The sequence below is a fragment of the Ciona robusta genome, unplaced genomic scaffold, assembly GCF_009617815.1.
Source record: "Ciona robusta unplaced genomic scaffold, ASM961781v2 AP042741.1".
NCBI classification, from domain to species: Eukaryota; Metazoa; Chordata; class Ascidiacea; order Phlebobranchia; family Cionidae; genus Ciona; species Ciona robusta.
The window spans coordinates 19652-44337 of NW_028323120.1; the positions used below are offsets into that span (position 1 = coordinate 19652).

The following is a 24686-nucleotide window of genomic DNA, read 5'->3' on the forward strand; positions in this document are numbered from 1 at the left end:
AATTAAAAAATCATTTTATACCAAAAGCGTATTTTTGAAAATTTTGTTTCATAATTATTGCCTAACTCATTCAGTATTTCCAGACGGTCACCCATTCAAGTACTAACTGAACCCGAGATTGCTTGACTTCCGAGATCGGGTACTTTCAATCTGGTATGTAGTTAGGCAGAATTATGTTCTGAATCTTGATTAATATATAGTTAACGTAAATTAAAAATTCATTTTATACCAAAAGCGTATTTTTGAAAATTTACTTTTATAATCATAGCCTAACTCATTCAGTATTCCCAGACGGTCACCCATTCAAGTACTAACTGAACCCGAGATTGCTTGACTTCCGAGATCGGACGAGATCGGGTACTTTCAATCTGGTATGGAGATAGGCAAAATACTTTATTGAATCTTGATTAATATATTGTTAAGGTAAATTAAAAAATCATTTCATACCAAAAGCGTATTTTTGAAAATTTTGTTTTATAATCATTGCCTAACTCATTCAGTATTCCCAGACGGTCACCCATTCAAGTACTAACTGAACCCGAGATTGCTTGACTTCCGAGATCGGACGAGATCGGGTACTTTCAATCTGGTATGGAGATAGGCAGAATAACGTATTGAATCTTGATTAATATGTTGTTAACGTAAATTAAAAAAATCATTTTATACCAAAAGCGTATTTTTGAAAATTTTGTTTTATAATCATTGCCTAACTCATTCAGTATTCCCAGACGGTCACCCATTCAAGTACTAACTGAACCCGAGATTGCTTGACTTCCGAGATCGGACGAGATCGGGTACTTTCAATCTGGTATGGAGATAGGCAGAATAACGTATTGAACCTTGATTAATATATTGTTAACGTAAATTAAAAAAATCATTTCCTACCAAAAGCGTATTTTTGAAAATTTTGTTTTATAATCATTGCCTAACTCATTCAGTATTCCCAGACGGTCACCCATTCAAGTACTAACTGAACCCGAGATTGCTTGACTTCCGAGATCGGGTACTTTCAATCTGGTATGGAGATAGGCAGAATTATGTTTTGAATCTTGATTAATATGTTGTTAACGTAAATTAAAAAAATCATTTTATACCAAAAGCGTATTTTTGAAAATTTTGTTTTATAATTATTGCCTAACTCATTCAGTATTCCCAGACGGTCACCCATTCAAGTACTAACTGAACCCGAGATTGCTTGACTTCCGAGATCGGACGAGATCGGGTACTTCCAATCTGGTATGGAGATAGGCAGAATTATGTATTGAATCTTGATTAATATGTTGTTAACGTAAATTAAAAAATCATTTTATACCAAAAGCGTATTTTTGAAAATTTTGTTTCATAATTATTGCCTAACTCATTCAGTATTCCCAGACGGTCACCCATTCAAGTACTAACTGAACCCGAGATTGCTTAACTTCCGAGATCGGGTACTTTCAATCTGGTATGTAGTTAGGCAGAATTATGTTTTGAATCTTGATTAATATATAGTTAACGTAAATTAAAATTTCATTTTATACCAAAAGCGTATTTTTGAAAATTTACTTTCATAATCATTGCCTAACTCATTCAGTATTCCCAGACGGTCACCCATTCAAGTACTAACTGAACCCGAGATTGCTTGACTTCCGAGATCGGACGAGATCGGGTACTTTCAATCTGGTATGGAGATAGGCAGAATAACGTATTGAATCTTGATTAATATATTGTTAACGTAAATTAAAAAAATCATTTCCTACCAAAAGCGTATTTTTGAAAATTTTGTTTTATAATCATTGCCTAACTCATTCAGTATTCCCAGACGGTCACCCATTCAAGTACTAACTGAACCCGAGATTGCTTGACTTCCGAGATCGGACGAGATCGGGTACTTTCAATCTGGTATGGAGATAGGCAGAATTATGTTTTGAATCTTGATTAATAAATTGTTAACGTAAATTAAAAAAATCATTTTATACCAAAAGCGTATTTTTGAAAATTTTGTTTTATAATCATTGCCTAACTCATTCAGTATTCCCAGACGGTCACCCATTCAAGTACTAACTGAACCCGAGATTGCTTGACTTCCGAGATCGGGTACTTTCAATCTGGTATGGAGATAGGCAGAATTATGTTTTGAATCTTGATTAATATGTTGTTAACGTAAATTAAAAAATCATTTTATACCAAAAGCGTATTTTTGAAAATTTTGTTTTATAATTATTGCCTAACTCATTCAGTATTCCCAGACGGTCACCCATTCAAGTACTAACTGAACCCGAGATTGCTTGACTTCCGAGATCGGGTACTTTCAATCTGGTATGTAGTTAGGCAGAATTATGTTCTGAATCTTGATTAATATATAGTTAACGTAAATTAAAAATTCATTTTATACCAAAAGCGTATTTTTGAAAATTTACTTTTATAATCATTGCCTAACTCATTCAGTATTCCCAGACGGTCACCCATTCAAGTACTAACTGAACCCGAGATTGCTTGACTTCCGAGATCGGACGAGATCGGGTACTTTCAATCTGGTATGGAGATAGGCAGAATACTTTATTGAATCTTGATTAATATATTGTTAAGGTAAATTTAAAAATCATTTCATACCAAAAGCGTATTTTTGTTTTATAATCATTGCCTAACTTAGTCAGTATTCCCAGACGGTCACCCATTCAAGTACTAACTGAACCCGAGATTGCTTGACTTCCGAGATCGGACGAGATCGGGTACTTCCAATCTGGTATGGAGATAGGCAGAATTATGTATTGAATCTTGATTAATATGTTGTTAACGTAAATTAAAAAATCATTTTATACCAAAAGCGTATTTTTGAAAATTTTGTTTTATAATCATTGCCTAACTCATTCAGTATTCCCAGACGGTCACCCATTCAAGTACTAACTGAACCCGAGATTGCTTGACTTCCGAGATCGGACGAGATCGGGTACTTTCAATCTGGTATGGAGATAGGCAGAATTATGTTTTGAATCTTGATTAATAAATTGTTAACGTAAATTAAAAAAATCATTTTATACCAAAAGCGTATTTTTGAAAGTTTTGTTTTATAATCATTGCCTAACTCATTCAGTATTCCCAGACGGTCACCCATTCAAGTACTAACTGAACCCGAGATTGCTTGACTTCCGAGATCGGGTACTTTCAATCTGGTATGTAGTTAGGCAGAATTATGTTCTGAATCTTGATTAATATATAGTTAACGTAAATTAAAAATTCATTTTATACCAAAAGCGTATTTTTGAAAATTTACTTTTATAATCATTGCCTAACTCATTCAGTATTCCCAGACGGTCACCCATTCAAGTACTAACTGAACCCGAGATTGCTTGACTTCCGAGATCGGACGAGATCGGGTACTTTCAATCTGGTATGGAGATAGGCAGAATACTTTATTGAATCTTGATTAATATATTGTTAAGGTAAATTTAAAAATCATTTCATACCAAAAGCGTATTTTTGTTTTATAATCATTGCCTAACTCATTCAGTATTCCCAGACGGTCACCCATTCAAGTACTAAGTGAACCCGAGATTGCTTGACTTCCGAGATCGGACGAGATCGGGTACTTTCAATCTGGTATGGAGATAGGCAGAATAACGTATTGAATCTTGATTAATATATTGTTAACGTAAATTAAAAAAATCATTTCCTACCAAAAGCGTATTTTTGAAAATTTTGTTTTATAATCATTGCCTAACTCATTCAGTATTCCCAGACGGTCACCCATTCAAGTACTAACTGAACCCGAGATTGCTTGACTTCCGAGATCGGACGAGATCGAGTACTTTCAATCTGGTATGGAGATAGGCAGAATTATGTTTTGAATCTTGATTAATATGTTGTTAACGTAAATTTAAAAAATCATTTTATACCAAAAGCGTATTTTTGAAAATTTTGTTTTATAATTATTGCATAACTCATTCAGTATTCCCAGACGGTCACCCATTCAAGTACTAACTGAACCCGAGATTGCTTGACTTCCGAGATCGGGTACTTTCAATCTGGTATGTAGTTAGGCAGAATTATGTTCTGAATCTTGATTAATATATAGTTAACGTAAATTAAAAATTCATTTTATACCAAAAGCGTATTTTTGAAAATTTACTTTCATAATCATTGCCTAACTCATTCAGTAATCCCTGACGGTCACCCATTCAAGTACTAACTGAACCCGAGATTGCTTGACTTCCGAAATCGGACGAGATCGGGTACTTTCAATCTGGTATGGAGATAGGCAGAATAACGTATTGAATCTTGATTAATATATTGTTAACGTAAATTAAAAAAATCATTTCCTACCAAAATCGTATTTTTGAAAATTTTGTTTTATAATCATTGCCTAACTCATTCAGTATTCCCAGACGGTCACCCATTCAAGTACTAACTGAACCCGAGATTGCTTGACTTCCGAGATCGGACGAGATCGGGTACTTTCAATCTGGTATGGAGATAGGCAGAATTATGTTTTGAATCTTGATTAATATATTGTTAACGTAAATTAAAAAAATCATTTTATACCAAAAGCGTATTTTTGAAAATTTTGTTTTATAATCATTGCCTAACTCATTCAGTATTCCCAGACGGTCACCCATTCAAGTACTAACTGAACCCGAGATTGCTTGACTTCCGAGATCGGACGAGATCGGGTACTTTCAATCTGGTATGGAGATAGGCAGAATTATGTTTTGAATCTTGATTAATATGTTGTTAACGTAAATTAAAAAAATCATTTTATACCAAAAGCGTATTTTTGAAAATTTTGTTTTATAATTATTGCATAACTCATTCAGTATTCCCAGACGGTCACCCATTCAAGTACTAACTGAACCCGAGATTGCTTGACTTCCGAGATCGGGTACTTTCAATCTGGTATGTAGTTAGGCAGAATTATGTTCTGAATCTTGATTAATATATAGTTAACGTAAATTAAAAATTCATTTTATACCAAAAGCGTATTTTTGAAAATTTACTTTTATAATCATTGCCTAACTCATTCAGTATTCCCAGACGGTCACCCATTCAAGTACTAACTGAACCCGAGATTGCTTGACTTCCGAGATCGGACGAGATCGGGTACTTTCAATCTGGTATGGAGATAGGCAGAATACTTTATTGAATCTTGATTAATATATTGTTAAGGTAAATTTAAAAATCATTTCATACCAAAAGCGTATTTTTGTTTTATAATCATTGCCTAACTCATTCAGTATTCCCAGACGGTCACCCATTCAAGTACTAAGTGAACCCGAGATTGCTTGACTTCCGAGATCGGACGAGATCGGGTACTTTCAATCTGGTATGGAGATAGGCAGAATAACGTATTGAATCTTGATTAATATATTGTTAACGTAAATTAAAAAAATCATTTCCTACCAAAAGCGTATTTTTGAAAATTTTGTTTTATAATCATTGCCTAACTCATTCAGTATTCCCAGACGGTCACCCATTCAAGTACTAACTGAACCCGAGATTGCTTGACTTCCGAGATCGGACGAGATCGAGTACTTTCAATCTGGTATGGAGATAGGCAGAATTATGTTTTGAATCTTGATTAATATGTTGTTAACGTAAATTTAAAAAATCATTTTATACCAAAAGCGTATTTTTGAAAATTTTGTTTTATAATTATTGCATAACTCATTCAGTATTCCCAGACGGTCACCCATTCAAGTACTAACTGAACCCGAGATTGCTTGACTTCCGAGATCGGGTACTTTCAATCTGGTATGTAGTTAGGCAGAATTATGTTCTGAATCTTGATTAATATATAGTTAACGTAAATTAAAAATTCATTTTATACCAAAAGCGTATTTTTGAAAATTTACTTTCATAATCATTGCCTAACTCATTCAGTAATCCCTGACGGTCACCCATTCAAGTACTAACTGAACCCGAGATTGCTTGACTTCCGAAATCGGACGAGATCGGGTACTTTCAATCTGGTATGGAGATAGGCAGAATAACGTATTGAATCTTGATTAATATATTGTTAACGTAAATTAAAAAAATCATTTCCTACCAAAATCGTATTTTTGAAAATTTTGTTTTATAATCATTGCCTAACTCATTCAGTATTCCCAGACGGTCACCCATTCAAGTACTAACTGAACCCGAGATTGCTTGACTTCCGAGATCGGACGAGATCGGGTACTTTCAATCTGGTATGGAGATAGGCAGAATTATGTTTTGAATCTTGATTAATATATTGTTAACGTAAATTAAAAAAATCATTTTATACCAAAAGCGTATTTTTGAAAATTTTGTTTTATAATCATTGCCTAACTCATTCAGTATTCCCAGACGGTCACCCATTCAAGTACTAACTGAACCCGAGATTGCTTGACTTCCGAGATCGGACGAGATCGGGTACTTTCAATCTGGTATGGAGATAGGCAGAATTATGTTTTGAATCTTGATTAATATGTTGTTAACGTAAATTAAAAAAATCATTTTATACCAAAAGCGTATTTTTGAAAATTTTGTTTTATAATTATTGCATAACTCATTCAGTATTCCCAGACGGTCACCCATTCAAGTACTAACTGAACCCGAGATTGCTTGACTTTCGAGGTCGGACGAGATCGGGTACTTTCAATCTGGTATGTAGTTGGGCAGAATTATGTTTTGAATCTTGATTAATATATAGTTAACGTAAATTAAAAATTCATTTTATACCAAAAGCGTATTTTTGAAAATTTTGTTTTATAATCATTGCCTAACTCATTCAGTATTCCCAGACGGTCACCCATTCAAGTACTAACTGAACCCGAGATTGCTTGACTTCCGAGATCGGACGAGATCGGGTACTTTCAATCTGGTATGGAGATAGGCAGAATAACGTATTGAATCTTGATTAATATATTGTTAACGTAAATTAAAAAAATCATTTCCTACCAAAAGCGTATTTTTGAAAATTTTGTTTTATAATCATTGCCTAACTCATTCAGTATTCCCAGACGGTCACCCATTCAAGTACTAACTGAACCCGAGATTGCTTGACTTCCGAGATCGGACGAGATCGGGTACTTTCAATCTGGTATGGAGATAGGCAGAATTATGTTTTGAATCTTGATTAATATATTGTTAACGTAAATTAAAAAAATCATTTTAGACCAAAAGCATATTTTTGAAAATTTTGTTTTATAATCATTGCCTAACTCATTCAGTATTCCCAGACGGTCACCCATTCAAGTACTAACTGAACCCGAGATTGCTTGACTTCCGAGATCGGACGAGATCGGGTACTTTCAATCTGGTATGGAGGTAGGCAGAATAATGTTTTGAATCTTGATTAATATATTGTTAACGTAAATTAAAAAAATCATTTTATACCAAAAGCGTATTTTTGAAAATTTTGATTTATAATTATTGCCTAACTCATTCAGTATTCCAGACGGTCACCCATTCAAGTACTAACTGAACCCGAGATTGCTTGACTTCCGAGATCGGACGAGATCGGGTACTTTCAATCTGGTATGGAGATAGGCAGAATAACGTATTGAATCTTGATTAATATATTGTTAACGTAAAATAAAAAAATTATTTCCTTCCAAAAGCGTATTTTTGAAAATTTTGTTTTATAATCATTGCCTAACTCATTCAGTATTCCCAGACGGTCACCCATTCAAGTACTAACTGAACCCGAGATTGCTTGACTTCCGAGATCGGACGAGATCGGGTACTTTCAATCTGGTATGGAGATAGGCAGAATTATGTTTTGAATCTTGATTAATATATTGTTAACGTAAATTAAAAAAATCATTTTATACCAAAAGCGTATTTTTGAAAATTTTGTTTTATAATCATTGCCTAACTCATTCAGTATTCCCAGACGGTCACCCATTCAAGTACTAACTGAACCCGAGATTGCTTGACTTCCGAGATCGGACGAGATCGGGTACTTTCAATCTGGTATGGAGATAGGCAGAATACTTTATTGAATCTTGATTAATATATTGTTAAGGTAAATTAAAAAATCATTTCATACCAAAAGCGTATTTTTGTAAATTTACTTTCATAATCATTGCCTAACTCATTCAGTATTCCCAGACGGTCACCCATTCAAGTACTAACTGAACCCGAGATTGCTTGACTTCCGAGATCGGACGAGATCGGGTACTTTCAATCTGGTATGGAGATAGGCAGAATAACGTATTGAATCTTGATTAATATATTGTTAACGTAAAATAAAAAAATTATTTCCTTCTAAAAGCGTATTTTTGAAAATTTTGTTTTATAATCATTGCCTAACTCATTCAGTATTCCCAGACGGTCACCCATTCAAGTACTAACTGAACCCGAGATTGCTTGACTTCCGAGATCGGACGAGATCGGGTACTTTCAATCTGGTATGGAGATAGGCAGAATTATGTTTTGAATCTTGATTAATATATTGTTAACGTAAATTAAAAAAATCATTTTATACCAAAAGCGTATTTTTGAAAATTTTGTTTTATAATCATTGCCTAACTCATTCAGTATTCCCAGACGGTCACCCATTCAAGTACTAACTGAACCCGAGATTGCTTGACTTCCGAGATCGGACGAGATCGGGTACTTTCAATCTGGTATGGAGATAGGCAGAATACTTTATTGAATCTTGATTAATATATTGTTAAGGTAAATTAAAAAATCATTTCATACCAAAAGCGTATTTTTGTAAATTTACTTTCATAATCATTGCCTAACTCATTCAGTATTCCCAGACGGTCACCCATTCAAGTACTAACTGAACCCGAGATTGCTTGACTTCCGAGATCGGACGAGATCGGGTACTTTCAATCTGGTATGGAGATAGGCAGAATAACGTATTGAATCTTGATTAATATGTTGTTAACGTAAATTAAAAAAATCATTTTATACCAAAAGCGTATTTTTGAAAATTTTGTTTTATAATCATTGCCTAACTCATTCAGTATTCCCAGACGGTCACCCATTCAAGTACTAACTGAACCCGAGATTGCTTGACTTCCGAGATCGGACGAGATCGGGTACTTTCAATCTGGTATGGAGATAGGCAGAATAACGTATTGAACCTTGATTAATATATTGTTAACGTAAATTAAAAAAATCATTTCCTACCAAAAGCGTATTTTTGAAAATTTTGTTTTATAATTATTGCATAACTCATTCAGTATTCCCAGACGGTCACCCATTCAAGTACTAACTGAACCCGAGATTGCTTGACTTCCGAGATCGGGTACTTTCAATCTGGTATGTAGTTAGGCAGAATTATGTTCTGAATCTTGATTAATATATAGTTAACGTAAATTAAAAATTCATTTTATACCAAAAGCGTATTTTTGAAAATTTACTTTTATAATCATTGCCTAACTCATTCAGTATTCCCAGACGGTCACCCATTCAAGTACTAACTGAACCCGAGATTGCTTGACTTCCGAGATCGGACGAGATCGGGTACTTTCAATCTGGTATGGAGATAGGCAGAATACTTTATTGAATCTTGATTAATATATTGTTAAGGTAAATTAAAAAATCATTTCATACCAAAAGCGTATTTTTGAAAATTTTGTTTTATAATCATTGCCTAACTCATTCAGTATTCCCAGACGGTCACCCATTCAAGTACTAACTGAACCCGAGATTGCTTGACTTCCGAGATCGGACGAGATCGGGTACTTCCAATCTGGTATGGAGATAGGCAGAATTATGTATTGAATCTTGATTAATATGTTGTTAACGTAAATTAAAAAATCATTTTATACCAAAAGCGTATTTTTGAAAATTTTGTTTCATAATTATTGCCTAACTCATTCAGTATTTCCAGACGGTCACCCATTCAAGTACTAACTGAACCCGAGATTGCTTGACTTCCGAGATCGGACGAGATCGGGTACTTTCAATCTGGTATGTAGTTAGGCAGAATTATGTTTTGAATCTTGATTAATATATAGTTAACGCAAATTAAAAATTCATTTTATACCAAAAGCGTATTTTTGAAAATTTACTTTCATAATCATTGCCATAACTCATTCAGTATTCCCAGACGGTCACCCATTCAAGTACTAACTGAACCCGAGATTGCTTGACTTCCGAGATCGGACGAGATCGGGTACTTTCAATCTGGTATGGAGATAGGCAGAATTATGTTTTGAATCTTGATTAATATATTGTTAACGTAAATTAAAAAAATCATTTTATACCAAAAGCGTATTTTTGAAAATTTTGTTTTATAATCATTGCCTAACTCATTCAGTATTCCCAGACGGTCACCCATTCAAGTACTAACTGAACCCGAGATTGCTTGACTTCCGAGATCGGACGAGATCGGGTACTTTCAATCTGGTATGGAGATAGGCAGAATACTTTATTGAATCTTGATTAATATATTGTTAAGGTAAATTAAAAAATCATTTCATACCAAAAGCGTATTTTTGTAAATTTACTTTCATAATCATTGCCTAACTCATTCAGTATTCCCAGACGGTCACCCATTCAAGTACTAACTGAACCCGAGATTGCTTGACTTCCGAGATCGGACGAGATCGGGTACTTTCAATCTGGTATGGAGATAGGCAGAATAACGTATTGAATCTTGATTAATATGTTGTTAACGTAAATTAAAAAAATCATTTTATACCAAAAGCGTATTTTTGAAAATTTTGTTTTATAATCATTGCCTAACTCATTCAGTATTCCCAGACGGTCACCCATTCAAGTACTAACTGAACCCGAGATTGCTTGACTTCCGAGATCGGACGAGATCGGGTACTTTCAATCTGGTATGGAGATAGGCAGAATAACGTATTGAACCTTGATTAATATATTGTTAACGTAAATTAAAAAAATCATTTCCTACCAAAAGCGTATTTTTGAAAATTTTGTTTTATAATTATTGCATAACTCATTCAGTATTCCCAGACGGTCACCCATTCAAGTACTAACTGAACCCGAGATTGCTTGACTTCCGAGATCGGGTACTTTCAATCTGGTATGTAGTTAGGCAGAATTATGTTCTGAATCTTGATTAATATATAGTTAACGTAAATTAAAAATTCATTTTATACCAAAAGCGTATTTTTGAAAATTTACTTTTATAATCATTGCCTAACTCATTCAGTATTCCCAGACGGTCACCCATTCAAGTACTAACTGAACCCGAGATTGCTTGACTTCCGAGATCGGACGAGATCGGGTACTTTCAATCTGGTATGGAGATAGGCAGAATACTTTATTGAATCTTGATTAATATATTGTTAAGGTAAATTAAAAAATCATTTCATACCAAAAGCGTATTTTTGAAAATTTTGTTTTATAATCATTGCCTAACTCATTCAGTATTCCCAGACGGTCACCCATTCAAGTACTAACTGAACCCGAGATTGCTTGACTTCCGAGATCGGACGAGATCGGGTACTTCCAATCTGGTATGGAGATAGGCAGAATTATGTATTGAATCTTGATTAATATGTTGTTAACGTAAATTAAAAAATCATTTTATACCAAAAGCGTATTTTTGAAAATTTTGTTTCATAATTATTGCCTAACTCATTCAGTATTTCCAGACGGTCACCCATTCAAGTACTAACTGAACCCGAGATTGCTTGACTTCCGAGATCGGACGAGATCGGGTACTTTCAATCTGGTATGTAGTTAGGCAGAATTATGTTTTGAATCTTGATTAATATATAGTTAACGCAAATTAAAAATTCATTTTATACCAAAAGCGTATTTTTGAAAATTTACTTTCATAATCATTGCCATAACTCATTCAGTATTCCCAGACGGTCACCCATTCAAGTACTAACTGAACCCGAGATTGCTTGACTTCCGAGATCGGGTACTTTCAATCTGGTATATAGTTAGGCAGAATTATGTTCTGAATCTTGATTAATATATAGTTAACGTAAATTAAAAATTCATTTTATACCAAAAGCGTATTTTTGAAAATTTACTTTTATAATCATTGCCTAACTCATTCAGTATTCCCAGACGGTCACCCATTCAAGTACTAACTGAACCCGAGATTGCTTGACTTCCGAGATCGGACGAGATCGGGTACTTTCAATCTGGTATGGAGATAGGCAAAATACTTTATTGAATCTTGATTAATATATTGTTAAGGTAAATTAAAAAATCATTTCATACCAAAAGCGTATTTTTGAAAATTTTGTTTTATAATCATTGCCTAACTCATTCAGTATTCCCAGACGGTCACCCATTCAAGTACTAACTGAACCCGAGATTGCTTGACTTCCGAGATCGGACGAGATCGGGTACTTTCAATCTGGTATGGAGATAGGCAGAATTATGTTTTGAATCTTGATTAATATATTGTTAACGTAAATTAAAAAAATCATTTTATACCAAAAGCATATTTTTGAAAATTTTGTTTTATAATCATTGCCTAACTCATTCAGTATTCCCAGACGGTCACCCATTCAAGTACTAACTGAACCCGAGATTGCTTGACTTCCGATAATTATTGCCTAACTGAACCCGAGATTGCTTGACTTCCGAGATCGGACGAGATCGGGTACTTTCAATCTGGTATGGAGATAGGCAGAATTATGTTTTGAATCTTGATTAATATATTGTTAACGTAAATTAAAAAAATCATTTTATACCAAAAGCATATTTTTGAAAATTTTGTTTCATAATTATTGCCTAACTCATTCAGTATTTCCAGACGGTCACCCATTCAAGTACTAACTGAACCCGAGATTGCTTGACTTCCGAGATCGGACGAGATCGGGTACTTTCAATCTGGTATGTAGTTAGGCAGAATTATGTTTTGAATCTTGATTAATATGTTGTTAACGTAAATTAAAAAAATCATTTTATACCAAAAGCGTATTTTTGAAAATTTTGTTTTATAATCATTGCCTAACTCATTCAGTATTCCCAGACGGTCACCCATTCAAGTACTAACTGAACCCGAGATTGCTTGACTTCCGAGATCGGACGAGATCGGGTACTTTCAATCTGGTATGGAGATAGGCAGAATAACGTATTGAACCTTGATTAATATATTGTTAACGTAAATTAAAAAAATCATTTCCTACCAAAAGCGTATTTTTGAAAATTTTGTTTTATAATCATTGCCTAACTCATTCAGTATTCCCAGACGGTCACCCATTCAAGTACTAACTGAACCCGAGATTGCTTGACTTCCGAGATCGGGTACTTTCAATCTGGTATGGAGATAGGCAGAATTATGTTTTGAATCTTGATTAATATGTTGTTAACGTAAATTAAAAAAATCATTTTATACCAAAAGCGTATTTTTGAAAATTTTGTTTTATAATTATTGCCTAACTCATTCAGTATTCCCAGACGGTCACCCATTCAAGTACTAACTGAACCCGAGATTGCTTGACTTCCGAGATCGGACGAGATCGGGTACTTCCAATCTGGTATGGAGATAGGCAGAATTATGTATTGAATCTTGATTAATATGTTGTTAACGTAAATTAAAAAATCATTTTATACCAAAAGCGTATTTTTGAAAATTTTGTTTCATAATTATTGCCTAACTCATTCAGTATTCCCAGACGGTCACCCATTCAAGTACTAACTGAACCCGAGATTGCTTAACTTCCGAGATCGGGTACTTTCAATCTGGTATGTAGTTAGGCAGAATTATGTTTTGAATCTTGATTAATATATAGTTAACGTAAATTAAAAATTCATTTTATACCAAAAGCGTATTTTTGAAAATTTACTTTCATAATCATTGCCTAACTCATTCAGTATTCCCAGACGGTCACCCATTCAAGTACTAACTGAACCCGAGATTGCTTGACTTCCGAGATCGGACGAGATCGGGTACTTTCAATCTGGTATGGAGATAGGCAGAATAACGTATTGAATCTTGATTAATATATTGTTAACGTAAATTAAAAAAATCATTTCCTACCAAAAGCGTATTTTTGAAAATTTTGTTTTATAATCATTGCCTAACTCATTCAGTATTCCCAGACGGTCACCCATTCAAGTACTAACTGAACCCGAGATTGCTTGACTTCCGAGATCGGACGAGATCGGGTACTTTCAATCTGGTATGGAGATAGGCAGAATTATGTTTTGAATCTTGATTAATAAATTGTTAACGTAAATTAAAAAAATCATTTTATACCAAAAGCGTATTTTTGAAAATTTTGTTTTATAATCATTGCCTAACTCATTCAGTATTCCCAGACGGTCACCCATTCAAGTACTAACTGAACCCGAGATTGCTTGACTTCCGAGATCGGGTACTTTCAATCTGGTATGGAGATAGGCAGAATTATGTTTTGAATCTTGATTAATATGTTGTTAACGTAAATTAAAAAATCATTTTATACCAAAAGCGTATTTTTGAAAATTTTGTTTTATAATTATTGCCTAACTCATTCAGTATTCCCAGACGGTCACCCATTCAAGTACTAACTGAACCCGAGATTGCTTGACTTCCGAGATCGGGTACTTTCAATCTGGTATGTAGTTAGGCAGAATTATGTTCTGAATCTTGATTAATATATAGTTAACGTAAATTAAAAATTCATTTTATACCAAAAGCGTATTTTTGAAAATTTACTTTTATAATCATTGCCTAACTCATTCAGTATTCCCAGACGGTCACCCATTCAAGTACTAACTGAACCCGAGATTGCTTGACTTCCGAGATCGGACGAGATCGGGTACTTTCAATCTGGTATGGAGATAGGCAGAATACTTTATTGAATCTTGATTAATATATTGTTAAGGTAAATTTAAAAATCGTTTCATACCAAAAGCGTATTTTTGTTTTATAATCATTGCCTAACTTAGTCAGTATTCCCAGACGGTCACCCATTCAAGTACTAACTGAACCCGAGATTGCTTGACTTCCGAGATCGGACGAGATCGGGTACTTCCAATCTGGTATGGAGATAGGCAGAATTATGTATTGAATCTTGATTAATATGTTGTTAACGTAAATTAAAAAATCATTTTATACCAAAAGCGTATTTTTGAAAATTTTGTTTTATAATCATTGCCTAACTCATTCAGTATTCCCAGACGGTCACCCATTCAAGTACTAACTGAACCCGAGATTGCTTGACTTCCGAGATCGGACGAGATCGGGTACTTTCAATCTGGTATGGAGATAGGCAGAATTATGTTTTGAATCTTGATTAATAAATTGTTAACGTAAATTAAAAAAATCATTTTATACCAAAAGCGTATTTTTGAAAGTTTTGTTTTATAATCATTGCCTAACTCATTCAGTATTCCCAGACGGTCACCCATTCAAGTACTAACTGAACCCGAGATTGCTTGACTTCCGAGATCGGGTACTTTCAATCTGGTATGTAGTTAGGCAGAATTATGTTCTGAATCTTGATTAATATATAGTTAACGTAAATTAAAAATTCATTTTATACCAAAAGCGTATTTTTGAAAATTTACATTTATAATCATTGCCTAACTCATTCAGTATTCCCAGACGGTCACCCATTCAAGTACTAACTGAACCCGAGATTGCTTGACTTCCGAGATCGGACGAGATCGGGTACTTTCAATCTGGTATGGAGATAGGCAGAATACTTTATTGAATCTTGATTAATATATTGTTAAGGTAAATTTAAAAATCATTTCATACCAAAAGCGTATTTTTGTTTTATAATCATTGCCTAACTCATTCAGTATTCCCAGACGGTCACCCATTCAAGTACTAACTGAGCCCGAGATTGCTTGACTTCCGAGATCGGACGAGATCGGGTACTTCCAATCTGGTATGGAGATAGGCAGAATTATGCATTGAATCTTGATTAATATGTTGTTAACGTAAATTAAAAAATCATTTTATACCAAAAGCGTATTTTTGAAAATTTTGTTTCATAATTATTGCCTAACTCATTCAGTATTCCCAGACGGTCACCCATTCAAGTACTAACTGAACCCGAGATTGCTTAACTTCCGAGATTGGACGAGATCGGGTACTTTCAATCTGGTATGTAGTTAGGCAGAATTATGTTTTGAATCTTGATTAATATATAGTTAACGTAAATTAAAAATTCATTTTATACCAAAAGCGTATTTTTGAAAATTTACTTTCATAATCATTGCCTAACTCATTCAGTATTCCCAGACGGTCACCCATTCAAGTACTAACTGAACCCGAGATTGCTTGACTTCCGAGATCGGACGTGAACGGGTACTTTCAATCTGGTATGGAGATAGGCAGAATAACGTATTGAATCTTGATTAATATATTGTTAACGTAAATTAAAAAAATCATTTTATACCAAAAGCGTATTTTTGAAAATTTTGTTTTATAATCATTGCCTAACTCATTCAGTATTCCCAGACGGTCACCCATTCAAGTACTAACTGAACCCGAGATTGCTTGACTTCCGAGATCGGGTACTTTCAATCTGGTATGGAGATAGGCAGAATTATGTTTTGAATCTTGATTAATACATTGTTAACGTAAATTAAAAAAATCATTTTATAAAAAAAGCGTATTTTTGAAAATTTTGTTTTATAATCATTGCCTAACTTATTCAGTATTCCCAGACGGTCCTCCATTCAAGTACTAACTGAACCCGAGATCGCTTGACTTCCGAGATCGGGTACTTTTAATCTGGTATGTAGATAGGCAGAATTAGGTTTTGAATCTTGATAAATATATAGTTAACGTAAATTAAAAATTCATTTTATACCAAAAGCGTATTTTTGAAAATTTACTTTCATAATCATTGCCTAACTCATTCAGTATTCCCAGACGGTCCTCCATTCAAGTACTAACTGAACCCGAGATTGCTTAACTTCCGAGATTGGACGAGATCGGGTACTTTCAATCTGGTATGTAGTTAGGCAGAATTATGTTTTGAATCTTGATTAATATATAGTTAACGTAAATTAAAAATTCATTTTATACCAAAAGCGTATTTTTGAAAATTTACTTTCATAATCATTGCCTAACTCATTCAGTATTCCCAGACGGTCCTCCATTCAAGTACTAACTGAACCCGAGATCGCTTGACTTCCGAGATCGGGTACTTTTAATCTGGTATGTAGATAGGCAGAATTAGGTTTTGAATCTTGATAAATATATAGTTAACGTAAATTCAAAATTCATTTTATACCAAAAGCGTATTTTTGAAAATTTAGTTTTATAATCATTGCCTAACTCATTCAGTATTTCCAGACGGTCACCCATTCAAGTACTAACTGAACCCGAGATTGCTTGACTTCCGAGATCGGACGAGATCGGGTACTTTCAATCTGGTATGGAGATAGGCAGAATACTTTATTGAATCTTGATTAATATATTGTTAAGGTAAATTAAAAAATCATTTTATACCAAAAGCGTATTTTTGAAAATTTTGTTTTATAATCATTGCCTAACTCATTCAGTATTCCCAGACGGTCACCCATTCAAGTACTAACTGAACCCGAGATTGCTTGACTTCCGAGATCGGACGAGATCGGGTACTTTCAATCTGGTATGGAGATAGGCAGAATTATGTTTTGAATCTTGATTAATATATTGTTAACGTAAATTAAAAAAATCATTTTATACCAAAAGCGTATTTTTGAAAATTTTGTTTTATAATTATTGCCTAACTCATTCAGTATTCCCAGACGGTCACCCATTCAAGTACTAACTGAACCCGAGATTGCTTGACTTCCGAGATCGGACGAGATCGGGTACTTTCAATCTGGTATGGAGATAGGCAGAATAACGTATTGAATCTTGAATAATATATTGTTAACGTAAATTAAGAAAATCATTTAATACCAAAAGCGTATTTTTGAAAATTTTGTTTTATAATAATTGCCTAACTCATTCAGTATTCCCAGAGGGTCACCCATTCAAGCACTAACTGAACCCGAAATTGCTTGACTTCCGAGAACGGGTACTTTCAATCTGGCATGGAGATAGGCAGAATACTTTATTGAATCTTGATAAATATATTGTTAAGGTAAATTAAAAAATCATTTTGTACCAAAAGCGTATTTTTGAAAATTTTGTTTTATAATCATTGCCTAACTCATTCAGTATACCCAGACGGTCACCCATTCAAGTACTAACTGAACCCGAGATTGCTTGACTTCCGAGATCGGACGAGATCGGGTACTTTCAATCTGGTATGGAGATAGGCAGAATTATGTTTTGAATCTTGATTAATATATTGTTAACGTAAATTAAAAAAAATCATTTTACACCAAAAGCGTATTTTTAAAAATTTTGTTTTATAATCATTGCCTAACTCATTCAGTATTCCTAGACGGTCACCCATTCAAGTACTAACTGAACCCGAGATTGCTTGACTTACAAGATCGGACGAGATCGGGTACTTTCAATCTGGTATGGAGATAGGCAGAATAATGTTTTGAATCTTGATTAATATATTGTTAACGTAAATTAAAAAAATAATTTTATACCAAAAGCGTATTTTTGAAAATTTTGTTTTATAATCATTGCCTAACTCATTCAGTATTCCCAGACGGTCCTCCATTCAAGTACTAACTGAACCCGAGATCGCTTGACTTCCGAGATCGGGTACTTTCAATCTGGTATGTAGATAGGCAGAATTAGGTTTTGAATCTTGATTAATATATAGTTAACGTAAATTAAAAATTCATTTTATACCAAAAGCGTATTTTTGAAAATTTAGTTTTATAATCATTGCCTAACTCATTCAGTATTCCCAGTCGGTCACCCATTCAAGTACTAACTGAACCCGAGATTGCTTGACTTCCAAGATCGGGTACTTTCAATCTGGTATGGAGATAGGCAGAATACTTTATTGAATCTTGATTAATATATTGTTAAGGTAAATTAAAAAATCATTTTATACCAAAAGCGTATTTTTGAAAATTTTGTTTTATAATCATTGCCTAACTCATTCAGTATTCCCAGACGGTCACCCATTCAAGTACTAACTGAACCCGAGATTGCTTGACTTCCGAGATCGGACGAGATCGGGTACTTTCAATCTGGTATGGAGATAGGCAGAATTATGTTTTGAATCTTGATTAATACATTGTTAACGTAAATTAAAAAAATCATTTTATAAAAAAAGCGTATTTTTGAAAATTTTGTTTTATAATCATTGCCTAACTTATTCAGTATTCCCAGACGGTCCTCCATTCAAGTACTAACTGAACCCGAGATCGCTTGACTTCCGAGATCGGGTTCTTTCAATCTGGTATGTAGATAGGCAGAATTAGGTTTTGAATCTTGATAAATATATAGTTAACGTAAATTCAAAATTCATTTTATACCAAAAGCGTATTTTTGAAAATTTAGTTTTATAATCATTGCTTAACTCATTCAGTATTCCCTGACGGTCACCCATTGAAGTACTAACTGAACCCGAGATTGCTTGACTTCCGAGATCGGACGAGATCGGGTACTTTTAATCTGGTATGGAGATAGGCACAATAATGTTTTGAATCTTGATTAATATATTGTTAGGGTAAATTAAAAAATCATTTTATACCAAAAGCGTATTTTTGAAAATTTTGTTTTATAATCATTGCCTAACTCATTCAGTATTCCCAGACGGTCACCCATTCAAGTACTAACTGAACCCGAGATTGCTTGACTTCCGAGATCGGACGAGATCGGGTACTTTCAATCTGGTATGGAGATAGGCAGAATTATGTTTTGAATCTTGATTAATATGTTGTTAACGTAAAAAAAAATCATTTTATACCAAAAGCGTATTTTTGAAAATTGTGTTTTATAATCATTGCCTAACTCATTCAGTATTCCCAGACGGTCACCCATTGAAGTACTAACTGAACCCGAGATTGCTTGACTTCCGAGATCGGACGAGATCGGGTACTTTTAATCTGGTATGGAGATAGGCAGAATAATGTTTTGAATCTTGATTAATATATTGTTAACGTAAATTAAAAAAATCATTTTATACCAAAAGCGTATTTTTGAAAATTCTGGTTTATAATTATTGCCTAACTCATTCAGTAATCCCAGACGGTCACCCATTCAAGTACTAACTGAACCCGAGCTTGCTTGACTGCCGAGATCGGACGAGATCGGGTACTTTCAATCTGGTATGGAGATAGGCAGAATTATGTTTTGAATCTTGATTAATATATTGTTAACGTAAATTAAAAAAATCATTTTATACCAAAAGCCTATTTTTGAAAATTTTGTTTTATAATCATTGCCTAACTCATTCAGTATTCCCAGACGGTCACCCATTCAAGCACTAACTGAACCCGAGATTGCTTGACTTCCGAGATCGGACGAGATCGGTTACTTTTAATCTGGTATAGAGATAAGCACAATAATGTTTTGAATCTTGATTAATATATTGTTAAGGTAAATTAAAAAATCATTTTATACCAAAAGCGTATTTTTAAAAAATTATGTTTTATAATCATTGCCTAACTCAATCAGTATTCCCGGACGGTCCTCCATTCAAATACTAACTGAACCCGAGATTGCTTGACTTCCGAGATCGGGTACTTTCAATCTGGTATGGAGATAGGCAGAATTATGTTTTGAATCTTGATTAATATGTTGTTAACGTAAAAAAAAAAATCATTTTATACCAAAAGCGTATTTTTGAAAATTGTGTTTTATAATCATTGCCTAACTCATTCAGTATTCCCAGACGGTCACCCATTGAAGTACTAACTGAACCCGAGATTGCTTGACTTCCGAGATCGGACGAGATCGGGTACTTTTAATCTGGTATGGAGATAGGCAGAATAATGTTTTGAATCTTGATTAATATATTGTTAACGTAAATTAAAAAAATCATTTTATACCAAAAGCGTATTTTTGAAAATTCTGGTTTATAATTATTGCCTAACTCATTCAGTAATCCCAGACGGTCACCCATTCAAGTACTAACTGAACCCGAGCTTGCTTGACTTCCGAGATCGGGTACTTTTAATCTGGTATGGAGATAGGCACAATAATGTTTTGAATCTTGATTAATAGATTGTTAAGTTAAATTAAAAAATCATTTTATACCAAAAGCGTATTTTTGAAAATTTTGTTTATAATCATTGCTTAACTCATTCAGTATTCCCTGACGGTCACCCATTGAAGTACTAACTGAACCCGAGATTGCTTGACTTCCGAGATCGGACGAGATCGGGTACTTTTAATCTGGTATGGAGATAGGCACAATAATGTTTTGAATCTTGATTAATATATTGTTAGGGTAAATTAAAAAATCATTTTATACCAAAAGCGTATTTTTGAAAATTTTGTTTTATAATCATTGCCTAACTCATTCAGTATTCCCAGACGGTCACCCATTCAAGTACTAACTGAACCCGAGATTGCTTGACTTCCGAGATCGGACGAGATCGGGTACTTTCAATCTGGTATGGAGATAGGCAGAATTATGTTTTGAATCTTGATTAATATGTTGTTAACGTAAAAAAAATCATTTTATACCAAAAGCGTATTTTTGAAAATTGTGTTTTATAATCATTGCCTAACTCATTCAGTATTCCCAGACAGTCACCCATTGAAGTACTAACTGAACCCGAGATTGCTTGACTTCCGAGATCGGACGAGATCGGGTACTTTTAATCTGGTATGGAGATAGGCAGAATAATGTTTTGAATCTTGATTAATATATTGTTAACGTAAATTAAAAAAATCATTTTATACCAAAAGCGTATTTTTGAAAATTTTGTTTTATAATCATTGCCTAACTCATTCAGTATTCCCAGACGGTCACCCATTCAAGCACTAACTGAACCCGAGATTGCTTGACTTCCGAGATCGGACGAGATCGGTTACTTTTAATCTGGTATGGAGATAAGCACAATAATGTTTTGAATCTTGATTAATATATTGTTAAGGTAAATTAAAAAATCATTTTATACCAAAAGCGTATTTTTAAAAAATTTTGTTTTATAATCATTGCCTAACTCAATCAGTATTCCCAGACGGTCCTGCATTCAAGTACTAACTGAACCCGAGATCGCTTGACTTCCGAGATCGGGTACTTTCAATCTGGTATGTAGATAGGCAGAATTAGGTTTTGAATCTTGATTAATATATAGTTAACGTAAATTAAAAATTCATTTTATACCAAAAGCGTATTTTTGAAAATTTTGTTTTATAATCATTGCCTAACTCATTCAGTATTCCCAGACGGTCACCCATTCAAGCACTAACTGAACCCGAGATTGCTTGACTTCCGAGATCGGACGAGATCGGTTACTTTTAATCTGGTATGGAGATAAGCACAATAATGTTTTGAATCTTGATTAATATATTGTTAAGGTAAATTAAAAAATCATTAATTTATACCAAAAGCGTATTTTTAAAAAATTTTGTTTTATAATCATTGCCTAACTCAATCAGTATTCCCAGACGGTCCTCCATTCAAGTAATAACTGAACCCGAGATCGCTTGACTTCCGAGATCGGGTACTTTCAATCTGGTATGTAGATAGGCAGAATTAGGTTTTGAATCTTGATTAATATATAGTTAACGTAAATTAAAAATTCATTTTATACCAAAAGCGTATTTTTGAAAATTTAGTTTTATAATCATTGCCTAACTCATTCAGTATTCCCAGACGGTCACCCATTCAAGTACTAACTGAACTCGAGATTGCTTGACTTCCGAGATCGGGTACTTTCAATCTGGTATGGAGATAGGCAGAATAATGTTTTGAATCTTGATTAATATATTGTTAACGTAAATTAAAAAAATCATTTTATTCCAAAAGCGTATTTTTGAAAATTTTGATTTATAATCATTGCCTAACTCATTCAGTATTCCCAGACGATCCTCCATTCAAGTAATAACTGAACCCGAGATCGCTTGACTTCCGAGATCGGGTACTTTCAATCTGGTATGTAGATAGGCAGAATTAGGTTTTGAATCTTGATTAATATATAGTTAACGTAAATTAAAAATTCATTTTATACCAAAAGCGTATTTTTGAAAATTTAGTTTTATAATCATTGCCTAACTCATTCAGTATTCCCAGACGGTCACCCATTCAAGTACTAACTGAACTCGAGATTGCTTGACTTCCGAGATCGGGTACTTTCAATCTGGTATGTAGATAGGCAGAATTAGGTTTTGAATCTTGATTAATATATAGTTAACGTAACTTAAAAATTCATTTTATACCAAAAGCGTATTTTTGAAAATTTAGTTTTATAATCATTGCCTAACTCATTCAGTATCCCCAGACGGTCACCCATTCAAGTACTAACTGAACTCGAGATTGCTTGACTTCCGAGATCGGGTACTTTCAATCTGGTATGGAGATAGGCAGAATAATGTTTTGAATCTTTATTAATATATTGTTAACGTAAATTAAAAAAATCATTTTATTCCAAAAGCGTATTTTTGAAAATTTTGATTTATAATTATTGCCTAACTCATTCAGTATTCCCAGACGGTCACCCATTTCTAACTGAACCCGAGATTGCTTGACTTCCGAGATCGGACGAGATCGGGTACTTTCAATCTGGTATGGAGATAGGCAGGATAATGTTTTGAATCTTGATTAATATATAGTTAACGTAAATTAAAAATTCATTTTATACCAAAAGCGTATTTTTGAAAATTTAGTTTTATAATCATTGCCTAACTCATTCAGTATTCCAAGACGGTCACCCATTCAAGTACTTAACTGAACCCGAGATTGCTTGACTTCCGATATCGGACGAGATCGGGTACTTTCAATCTGGTATGGAGATAGGCAGAATACTTTATTGAATCTTGATTAATATATTGTTAAGGTAAATTAAAAAATCATTTTATACCAAAAGCGTATTTTTGAAAATTTTGTTTTATAATCATTGCCTAACTCATTCAGTATTCCCAGACGGTCACCCATTCAAGTACTAACTGAACCCGAGATTGCTTGACTTCCGAGATCGGGTACTTTCAATCTGGTTTGAAGATAGACAGAATTATGTTTTGAATCTTGATTAATATATTGTTAACGTAAATTAAAAAAATCATTTCATACCAAAAGCGTATATTTGAAAATTTGTTTTATAATCATTGCCTAACTCATTCAGTATTCCCAGACGGTCACCCATTCAAGTACTAACTGAACCCGAGATTGCTTGACTTCCGAGATCGGACGAGATCGGGTACTTTTAATCTGGTATGGAGATATGCAGAATAATGTTTTGAATCTTGATCAATATATTGTTAACGTAAATTAAAAAAATCATTTTATACCAAAAGCGTATTTTTGAAATTTTTTTTTTTATAATCATTGCCTAACTCATTCAGTATTCCCAGACGGTCGTGAGTTAGGCAATGATTATAAAACAAAATTTTCAAAAATACGCTTTTGGTATGAAATGATTTTTTTAATTTAGGTTAACAATATATTAATCAAGATTCAATACGTTATTCTGCCTATCTCCATACCAGATTGAAAGTACCCGATCTCGTCCGATCTCGGAAGTCAAGCAAACTCGGGTTCAGTTAGTACTTGAATGGGTGGAGATAGGCAGAATAACGTTTTGAATCTTGATTAATATATTGTTAACGTAAATTAAAAAAATCATTTTATACCAAAAGCCTATTTTTGAAAATTTTGTTTTATAATCATTGCCTAACTCATTCAGTATTCCCAGACGGTCACCCATTCAAGCACTAACTGAACCCGAGATTGCTTGACTTCCGAGATCGGACGAGATCGGTTACTTTTAATCTGGTATAGAGATAAGCACAATAATGTTTTGAATCTTGATTAATATATTGTTAA

At 33.7% G+C, this 24686-nt stretch overlaps 44 non-coding genes and 55 pseudogenes across 44 annotated transcripts; all 99 read right to left on the reverse strand.

Moving 5' to 3' along the window:
* Window positions 1-58: 58 nt before the first annotated feature.
* LOC149723887 (5S ribosomal RNA) lies at window positions 59-167 on the reverse strand (annotated as a pseudogene).
* Window positions 168-266: 99 nt separating this feature from the next.
* LOC149723888 (5S ribosomal RNA) lies at window positions 267-385 on the reverse strand. Its single transcript, XR_016386817.1, has one exon. It is a non-coding gene; the product is annotated as a 5S ribosomal RNA (ribosomal RNA).
* Window positions 386-484: 99 nt separating this feature from the next.
* Window positions 485-603, reverse strand: LOC149723889 (5S ribosomal RNA). Its single transcript, XR_016386786.1, has one exon. It is a non-coding gene; the product is annotated as a 5S ribosomal RNA (ribosomal RNA).
* Window positions 604-703: 100 nt separating this feature from the next.
* On the reverse strand, window positions 704-822 carry LOC149723890 (5S ribosomal RNA). The gene has a single exon (XR_016386787.1). It is a non-coding gene; the product is annotated as a 5S ribosomal RNA (ribosomal RNA).
* Window positions 823-922: 100 nt separating this feature from the next.
* Window positions 923-1031, reverse strand: LOC149723891 (5S ribosomal RNA; annotated as a pseudogene).
* A 100-nt stretch (window positions 1032-1131) lies between these two features.
* LOC149723892 (5S ribosomal RNA) lies at window positions 1132-1250 on the reverse strand. Its single transcript, XR_016386841.1, has one exon. It is a non-coding gene; the product is annotated as a 5S ribosomal RNA (ribosomal RNA).
* A 99-nt stretch (window positions 1251-1349) lies between these two features.
* On the reverse strand, window positions 1350-1458 carry LOC149723893 (5S ribosomal RNA; annotated as a pseudogene).
* A 99-nt stretch (window positions 1459-1557) lies between these two features.
* On the reverse strand, window positions 1558-1676 carry LOC149723894 (5S ribosomal RNA). The gene has a single exon (XR_016386788.1). It is a non-coding gene; the product is annotated as a 5S ribosomal RNA (ribosomal RNA).
* A 100-nt stretch (window positions 1677-1776) lies between these two features.
* On the reverse strand, window positions 1777-1895 carry LOC149723895 (5S ribosomal RNA). Its single transcript, XR_016386789.1, has one exon. It is a non-coding gene; the product is annotated as a 5S ribosomal RNA (ribosomal RNA).
* Window positions 1896-1995: 100 nt separating this feature from the next.
* On the reverse strand, window positions 1996-2104 carry LOC149723896 (5S ribosomal RNA; annotated as a pseudogene).
* Window positions 2105-2203: 99 nt separating this feature from the next.
* LOC149723897 (5S ribosomal RNA) lies at window positions 2204-2312 on the reverse strand (annotated as a pseudogene).
* A 99-nt stretch (window positions 2313-2411) lies between these two features.
* On the reverse strand, window positions 2412-2530 carry LOC149723898 (5S ribosomal RNA). Its single transcript, XR_016386790.1, has one exon. It is a non-coding gene; the product is annotated as a 5S ribosomal RNA (ribosomal RNA).
* A 90-nt stretch (window positions 2531-2620) lies between these two features.
* Window positions 2621-2739, reverse strand: LOC149723899 (5S ribosomal RNA; annotated as a pseudogene).
* A 99-nt stretch (window positions 2740-2838) lies between these two features.
* On the reverse strand, window positions 2839-2957 carry LOC149723900 (5S ribosomal RNA). Its single transcript, XR_016386791.1, has one exon. It is a non-coding gene; the product is annotated as a 5S ribosomal RNA (ribosomal RNA).
* Window positions 2958-3057: 100 nt separating this feature from the next.
* LOC149723901 (5S ribosomal RNA) lies at window positions 3058-3166 on the reverse strand (annotated as a pseudogene).
* A 99-nt stretch (window positions 3167-3265) lies between these two features.
* LOC149723902 (5S ribosomal RNA) lies at window positions 3266-3384 on the reverse strand. The gene has a single exon (XR_016386792.1). It is a non-coding gene; the product is annotated as a 5S ribosomal RNA (ribosomal RNA).
* Window positions 3385-3474: 90 nt separating this feature from the next.
* On the reverse strand, window positions 3475-3593 carry LOC149723903 (5S ribosomal RNA; annotated as a pseudogene).
* Window positions 3594-3693: 100 nt separating this feature from the next.
* On the reverse strand, window positions 3694-3812 carry LOC149723904 (5S ribosomal RNA; annotated as a pseudogene).
* Window positions 3813-3912: 100 nt separating this feature from the next.
* Window positions 3913-4021, reverse strand: LOC149723905 (5S ribosomal RNA; annotated as a pseudogene).
* Window positions 4022-4120: 99 nt separating this feature from the next.
* Window positions 4121-4239, reverse strand: LOC149723906 (5S ribosomal RNA; annotated as a pseudogene).
* A 100-nt stretch (window positions 4240-4339) lies between these two features.
* Window positions 4340-4458, reverse strand: LOC149723907 (5S ribosomal RNA). Its single transcript, XR_016386793.1, has one exon. It is a non-coding gene; the product is annotated as a 5S ribosomal RNA (ribosomal RNA).
* A 100-nt stretch (window positions 4459-4558) lies between these two features.
* On the reverse strand, window positions 4559-4677 carry LOC149723908 (5S ribosomal RNA). Its single transcript, XR_016386794.1, has one exon. It is a non-coding gene; the product is annotated as a 5S ribosomal RNA (ribosomal RNA).
* Window positions 4678-4777: 100 nt separating this feature from the next.
* Window positions 4778-4886, reverse strand: LOC149723909 (5S ribosomal RNA; annotated as a pseudogene).
* A 99-nt stretch (window positions 4887-4985) lies between these two features.
* LOC149723910 (5S ribosomal RNA) lies at window positions 4986-5104 on the reverse strand. The gene has a single exon (XR_016386795.1). It is a non-coding gene; the product is annotated as a 5S ribosomal RNA (ribosomal RNA).
* A 90-nt stretch (window positions 5105-5194) lies between these two features.
* On the reverse strand, window positions 5195-5313 carry LOC149723911 (5S ribosomal RNA; annotated as a pseudogene).
* Window positions 5314-5413: 100 nt separating this feature from the next.
* LOC149723912 (5S ribosomal RNA) lies at window positions 5414-5532 on the reverse strand (annotated as a pseudogene).
* Window positions 5533-5632: 100 nt separating this feature from the next.
* LOC149723913 (5S ribosomal RNA) lies at window positions 5633-5741 on the reverse strand (annotated as a pseudogene).
* A 99-nt stretch (window positions 5742-5840) lies between these two features.
* On the reverse strand, window positions 5841-5959 carry LOC149723914 (5S ribosomal RNA; annotated as a pseudogene).
* A 100-nt stretch (window positions 5960-6059) lies between these two features.
* LOC149723915 (5S ribosomal RNA) lies at window positions 6060-6178 on the reverse strand. The gene has a single exon (XR_016386797.1). It is a non-coding gene; the product is annotated as a 5S ribosomal RNA (ribosomal RNA).
* A 100-nt stretch (window positions 6179-6278) lies between these two features.
* LOC149723916 (5S ribosomal RNA) lies at window positions 6279-6397 on the reverse strand. Its single transcript, XR_016386798.1, has one exon. It is a non-coding gene; the product is annotated as a 5S ribosomal RNA (ribosomal RNA).
* A 100-nt stretch (window positions 6398-6497) lies between these two features.
* LOC149723917 (5S ribosomal RNA) lies at window positions 6498-6616 on the reverse strand (annotated as a pseudogene).
* A 99-nt stretch (window positions 6617-6715) lies between these two features.
* LOC149723918 (5S ribosomal RNA) lies at window positions 6716-6834 on the reverse strand. Its single transcript, XR_016386799.1, has one exon. It is a non-coding gene; the product is annotated as a 5S ribosomal RNA (ribosomal RNA).
* Window positions 6835-6934: 100 nt separating this feature from the next.
* LOC149723919 (5S ribosomal RNA) lies at window positions 6935-7053 on the reverse strand. The gene has a single exon (XR_016386800.1). It is a non-coding gene; the product is annotated as a 5S ribosomal RNA (ribosomal RNA).
* Window positions 7054-7153: 100 nt separating this feature from the next.
* Window positions 7154-7272, reverse strand: LOC149723920 (5S ribosomal RNA; annotated as a pseudogene).
* Window positions 7273-7372: 100 nt separating this feature from the next.
* Window positions 7373-7490, reverse strand: LOC149723921 (5S ribosomal RNA; annotated as a pseudogene).
* Window positions 7491-7590: 100 nt separating this feature from the next.
* LOC149723922 (5S ribosomal RNA) lies at window positions 7591-7709 on the reverse strand. The gene has a single exon (XR_016386801.1). It is a non-coding gene; the product is annotated as a 5S ribosomal RNA (ribosomal RNA).
* A 100-nt stretch (window positions 7710-7809) lies between these two features.
* Window positions 7810-7928, reverse strand: LOC149723923 (5S ribosomal RNA). The gene has a single exon (XR_016386802.1). It is a non-coding gene; the product is annotated as a 5S ribosomal RNA (ribosomal RNA).
* A 99-nt stretch (window positions 7929-8027) lies between these two features.
* Window positions 8028-8146, reverse strand: LOC149723924 (5S ribosomal RNA). The gene has a single exon (XR_016386803.1). It is a non-coding gene; the product is annotated as a 5S ribosomal RNA (ribosomal RNA).
* Window positions 8147-8246: 100 nt separating this feature from the next.
* Window positions 8247-8365, reverse strand: LOC149723925 (5S ribosomal RNA). The gene has a single exon (XR_016386804.1). It is a non-coding gene; the product is annotated as a 5S ribosomal RNA (ribosomal RNA).
* A 100-nt stretch (window positions 8366-8465) lies between these two features.
* Window positions 8466-8584, reverse strand: LOC149723926 (5S ribosomal RNA). The gene has a single exon (XR_016386805.1). It is a non-coding gene; the product is annotated as a 5S ribosomal RNA (ribosomal RNA).
* Window positions 8585-8683: 99 nt separating this feature from the next.
* Window positions 8684-8802, reverse strand: LOC149723927 (5S ribosomal RNA). Its single transcript, XR_016386806.1, has one exon. It is a non-coding gene; the product is annotated as a 5S ribosomal RNA (ribosomal RNA).
* A 100-nt stretch (window positions 8803-8902) lies between these two features.
* Window positions 8903-9021, reverse strand: LOC149723928 (5S ribosomal RNA). The gene has a single exon (XR_016386807.1). It is a non-coding gene; the product is annotated as a 5S ribosomal RNA (ribosomal RNA).
* A 100-nt stretch (window positions 9022-9121) lies between these two features.
* Window positions 9122-9230, reverse strand: LOC149723929 (5S ribosomal RNA; annotated as a pseudogene).
* Window positions 9231-9329: 99 nt separating this feature from the next.
* Window positions 9330-9448, reverse strand: LOC149723930 (5S ribosomal RNA). The gene has a single exon (XR_016386808.1). It is a non-coding gene; the product is annotated as a 5S ribosomal RNA (ribosomal RNA).
* Window positions 9449-9547: 99 nt separating this feature from the next.
* LOC149723931 (5S ribosomal RNA) lies at window positions 9548-9666 on the reverse strand. The gene has a single exon (XR_016386842.1). It is a non-coding gene; the product is annotated as a 5S ribosomal RNA (ribosomal RNA).
* A 99-nt stretch (window positions 9667-9765) lies between these two features.
* LOC149723932 (5S ribosomal RNA) lies at window positions 9766-9884 on the reverse strand (annotated as a pseudogene).
* A 100-nt stretch (window positions 9885-9984) lies between these two features.
* LOC149723933 (5S ribosomal RNA) lies at window positions 9985-10103 on the reverse strand (annotated as a pseudogene).
* Window positions 10104-10203: 100 nt separating this feature from the next.
* Window positions 10204-10322, reverse strand: LOC149723934 (5S ribosomal RNA). The gene has a single exon (XR_016386809.1). It is a non-coding gene; the product is annotated as a 5S ribosomal RNA (ribosomal RNA).
* A 99-nt stretch (window positions 10323-10421) lies between these two features.
* LOC149723935 (5S ribosomal RNA) lies at window positions 10422-10540 on the reverse strand. Its single transcript, XR_016386810.1, has one exon. It is a non-coding gene; the product is annotated as a 5S ribosomal RNA (ribosomal RNA).
* Window positions 10541-10640: 100 nt separating this feature from the next.
* On the reverse strand, window positions 10641-10759 carry LOC149723936 (5S ribosomal RNA). Its single transcript, XR_016386811.1, has one exon. It is a non-coding gene; the product is annotated as a 5S ribosomal RNA (ribosomal RNA).
* A 100-nt stretch (window positions 10760-10859) lies between these two features.
* On the reverse strand, window positions 10860-10968 carry LOC149723937 (5S ribosomal RNA; annotated as a pseudogene).
* Window positions 10969-11067: 99 nt separating this feature from the next.
* Window positions 11068-11186, reverse strand: LOC149723938 (5S ribosomal RNA). The gene has a single exon (XR_016386812.1). It is a non-coding gene; the product is annotated as a 5S ribosomal RNA (ribosomal RNA).
* Window positions 11187-11285: 99 nt separating this feature from the next.
* LOC149723939 (5S ribosomal RNA) lies at window positions 11286-11404 on the reverse strand. The gene has a single exon (XR_016386844.1). It is a non-coding gene; the product is annotated as a 5S ribosomal RNA (ribosomal RNA).
* Window positions 11405-11503: 99 nt separating this feature from the next.
* On the reverse strand, window positions 11504-11622 carry LOC149723940 (5S ribosomal RNA; annotated as a pseudogene).
* Window positions 11623-11930: 308 nt separating this feature from the next.
* LOC149723941 (5S ribosomal RNA) lies at window positions 11931-12049 on the reverse strand. Its single transcript, XR_016386813.1, has one exon. It is a non-coding gene; the product is annotated as a 5S ribosomal RNA (ribosomal RNA).
* Window positions 12050-12148: 99 nt separating this feature from the next.
* LOC149723942 (5S ribosomal RNA) lies at window positions 12149-12267 on the reverse strand. The gene has a single exon (XR_016386814.1). It is a non-coding gene; the product is annotated as a 5S ribosomal RNA (ribosomal RNA).
* Window positions 12268-12627: 360 nt separating this feature from the next.
* LOC149723943 (5S ribosomal RNA) lies at window positions 12628-12746 on the reverse strand (annotated as a pseudogene).
* A 100-nt stretch (window positions 12747-12846) lies between these two features.
* LOC149723944 (5S ribosomal RNA) lies at window positions 12847-12965 on the reverse strand. The gene has a single exon (XR_016386815.1). It is a non-coding gene; the product is annotated as a 5S ribosomal RNA (ribosomal RNA).
* A 100-nt stretch (window positions 12966-13065) lies between these two features.
* On the reverse strand, window positions 13066-13174 carry LOC149723945 (5S ribosomal RNA; annotated as a pseudogene).
* Window positions 13175-13274: 100 nt separating this feature from the next.
* On the reverse strand, window positions 13275-13393 carry LOC149723946 (5S ribosomal RNA). The gene has a single exon (XR_016386845.1). It is a non-coding gene; the product is annotated as a 5S ribosomal RNA (ribosomal RNA).
* A 99-nt stretch (window positions 13394-13492) lies between these two features.
* On the reverse strand, window positions 13493-13601 carry LOC149723947 (5S ribosomal RNA; annotated as a pseudogene).
* Window positions 13602-13700: 99 nt separating this feature from the next.
* Window positions 13701-13819, reverse strand: LOC149723948 (5S ribosomal RNA). The gene has a single exon (XR_016386816.1). It is a non-coding gene; the product is annotated as a 5S ribosomal RNA (ribosomal RNA).
* Window positions 13820-13919: 100 nt separating this feature from the next.
* LOC149723949 (5S ribosomal RNA) lies at window positions 13920-14038 on the reverse strand. Its single transcript, XR_016386818.1, has one exon. It is a non-coding gene; the product is annotated as a 5S ribosomal RNA (ribosomal RNA).
* A 100-nt stretch (window positions 14039-14138) lies between these two features.
* Window positions 14139-14247, reverse strand: LOC149723950 (5S ribosomal RNA; annotated as a pseudogene).
* Window positions 14248-14346: 99 nt separating this feature from the next.
* Window positions 14347-14455, reverse strand: LOC149723951 (5S ribosomal RNA; annotated as a pseudogene).
* A 99-nt stretch (window positions 14456-14554) lies between these two features.
* Window positions 14555-14673, reverse strand: LOC149723952 (5S ribosomal RNA). Its single transcript, XR_016386819.1, has one exon. It is a non-coding gene; the product is annotated as a 5S ribosomal RNA (ribosomal RNA).
* Window positions 14674-14763: 90 nt separating this feature from the next.
* Window positions 14764-14882, reverse strand: LOC149723953 (5S ribosomal RNA; annotated as a pseudogene).
* A 99-nt stretch (window positions 14883-14981) lies between these two features.
* LOC149723954 (5S ribosomal RNA) lies at window positions 14982-15100 on the reverse strand. The gene has a single exon (XR_016386820.1). It is a non-coding gene; the product is annotated as a 5S ribosomal RNA (ribosomal RNA).
* A 100-nt stretch (window positions 15101-15200) lies between these two features.
* On the reverse strand, window positions 15201-15309 carry LOC149723955 (5S ribosomal RNA; annotated as a pseudogene).
* Window positions 15310-15408: 99 nt separating this feature from the next.
* LOC149723956 (5S ribosomal RNA) lies at window positions 15409-15527 on the reverse strand. Its single transcript, XR_016386821.1, has one exon. It is a non-coding gene; the product is annotated as a 5S ribosomal RNA (ribosomal RNA).
* A 90-nt stretch (window positions 15528-15617) lies between these two features.
* Window positions 15618-15736, reverse strand: LOC149723957 (5S ribosomal RNA; annotated as a pseudogene).
* Window positions 15737-15835: 99 nt separating this feature from the next.
* Window positions 15836-15954, reverse strand: LOC149723958 (5S ribosomal RNA; annotated as a pseudogene).
* Window positions 15955-16053: 99 nt separating this feature from the next.
* On the reverse strand, window positions 16054-16172 carry LOC149723959 (5S ribosomal RNA; annotated as a pseudogene).
* Window positions 16173-16272: 100 nt separating this feature from the next.
* LOC149723960 (5S ribosomal RNA) lies at window positions 16273-16381 on the reverse strand (annotated as a pseudogene).
* A 308-nt stretch (window positions 16382-16689) lies between these two features.
* LOC149723961 (5S ribosomal RNA) lies at window positions 16690-16808 on the reverse strand (annotated as a pseudogene).
* Window positions 16809-17115: 307 nt separating this feature from the next.
* LOC149723962 (5S ribosomal RNA) lies at window positions 17116-17234 on the reverse strand (annotated as a pseudogene).
* Window positions 17235-17333: 99 nt separating this feature from the next.
* On the reverse strand, window positions 17334-17452 carry LOC149723963 (5S ribosomal RNA). Its single transcript, XR_016386822.1, has one exon. It is a non-coding gene; the product is annotated as a 5S ribosomal RNA (ribosomal RNA).
* A 100-nt stretch (window positions 17453-17552) lies between these two features.
* Window positions 17553-17671, reverse strand: LOC149723964 (5S ribosomal RNA). The gene has a single exon (XR_016386823.1). It is a non-coding gene; the product is annotated as a 5S ribosomal RNA (ribosomal RNA).
* A 308-nt stretch (window positions 17672-17979) lies between these two features.
* Window positions 17980-18098, reverse strand: LOC149723965 (5S ribosomal RNA; annotated as a pseudogene).
* Window positions 18099-18199: 101 nt separating this feature from the next.
* LOC149723966 (5S ribosomal RNA) lies at window positions 18200-18318 on the reverse strand (annotated as a pseudogene).
* A 308-nt stretch (window positions 18319-18626) lies between these two features.
* LOC149723967 (5S ribosomal RNA) lies at window positions 18627-18735 on the reverse strand (annotated as a pseudogene).
* A 99-nt stretch (window positions 18736-18834) lies between these two features.
* Window positions 18835-18953, reverse strand: LOC149723968 (5S ribosomal RNA). Its single transcript, XR_016386824.1, has one exon. It is a non-coding gene; the product is annotated as a 5S ribosomal RNA (ribosomal RNA).
* A 308-nt stretch (window positions 18954-19261) lies between these two features.
* Window positions 19262-19380, reverse strand: LOC149723969 (5S ribosomal RNA; annotated as a pseudogene).
* Window positions 19381-19479: 99 nt separating this feature from the next.
* On the reverse strand, window positions 19480-19598 carry LOC149723970 (5S ribosomal RNA). Its single transcript, XR_016386825.1, has one exon. It is a non-coding gene; the product is annotated as a 5S ribosomal RNA (ribosomal RNA).
* Window positions 19599-19695: 97 nt separating this feature from the next.
* On the reverse strand, window positions 19696-19814 carry LOC149723971 (5S ribosomal RNA; annotated as a pseudogene).
* A 100-nt stretch (window positions 19815-19914) lies between these two features.
* Window positions 19915-20033, reverse strand: LOC149723972 (5S ribosomal RNA; annotated as a pseudogene).
* Window positions 20034-20133: 100 nt separating this feature from the next.
* Window positions 20134-20252, reverse strand: LOC149723973 (5S ribosomal RNA; annotated as a pseudogene).
* Window positions 20253-20560: 308 nt separating this feature from the next.
* On the reverse strand, window positions 20561-20679 carry LOC149723974 (5S ribosomal RNA; annotated as a pseudogene).
* Window positions 20680-20986: 307 nt separating this feature from the next.
* Window positions 20987-21105, reverse strand: LOC149723975 (5S ribosomal RNA; annotated as a pseudogene).
* A 99-nt stretch (window positions 21106-21204) lies between these two features.
* On the reverse strand, window positions 21205-21323 carry LOC149723976 (5S ribosomal RNA). The gene has a single exon (XR_016386826.1). It is a non-coding gene; the product is annotated as a 5S ribosomal RNA (ribosomal RNA).
* A 96-nt stretch (window positions 21324-21419) lies between these two features.
* On the reverse strand, window positions 21420-21538 carry LOC149723977 (5S ribosomal RNA; annotated as a pseudogene).
* A 100-nt stretch (window positions 21539-21638) lies between these two features.
* LOC149723978 (5S ribosomal RNA) lies at window positions 21639-21757 on the reverse strand (annotated as a pseudogene).
* Window positions 21758-22065: 308 nt separating this feature from the next.
* Window positions 22066-22184, reverse strand: LOC149723979 (5S ribosomal RNA; annotated as a pseudogene).
* Window positions 22185-22495: 311 nt separating this feature from the next.
* LOC149723980 (5S ribosomal RNA) lies at window positions 22496-22604 on the reverse strand (annotated as a pseudogene).
* Window positions 22605-23329: 725 nt separating this feature from the next.
* Window positions 23330-23443, reverse strand: LOC149723981 (5S ribosomal RNA; annotated as a pseudogene).
* A 99-nt stretch (window positions 23444-23542) lies between these two features.
* LOC149723982 (5S ribosomal RNA) lies at window positions 23543-23662 on the reverse strand (annotated as a pseudogene).
* A 99-nt stretch (window positions 23663-23761) lies between these two features.
* Window positions 23762-23870, reverse strand: LOC149723983 (5S ribosomal RNA; annotated as a pseudogene).
* Window positions 23871-23969: 99 nt separating this feature from the next.
* Window positions 23970-24088, reverse strand: LOC149723984 (5S ribosomal RNA; annotated as a pseudogene).
* A 442-nt stretch (window positions 24089-24530) lies between these two features.
* LOC149723985 (5S ribosomal RNA) lies at window positions 24531-24649 on the reverse strand (annotated as a pseudogene).
* Between the last annotated feature and the right edge of the window lie 37 nt (window positions 24650-24686).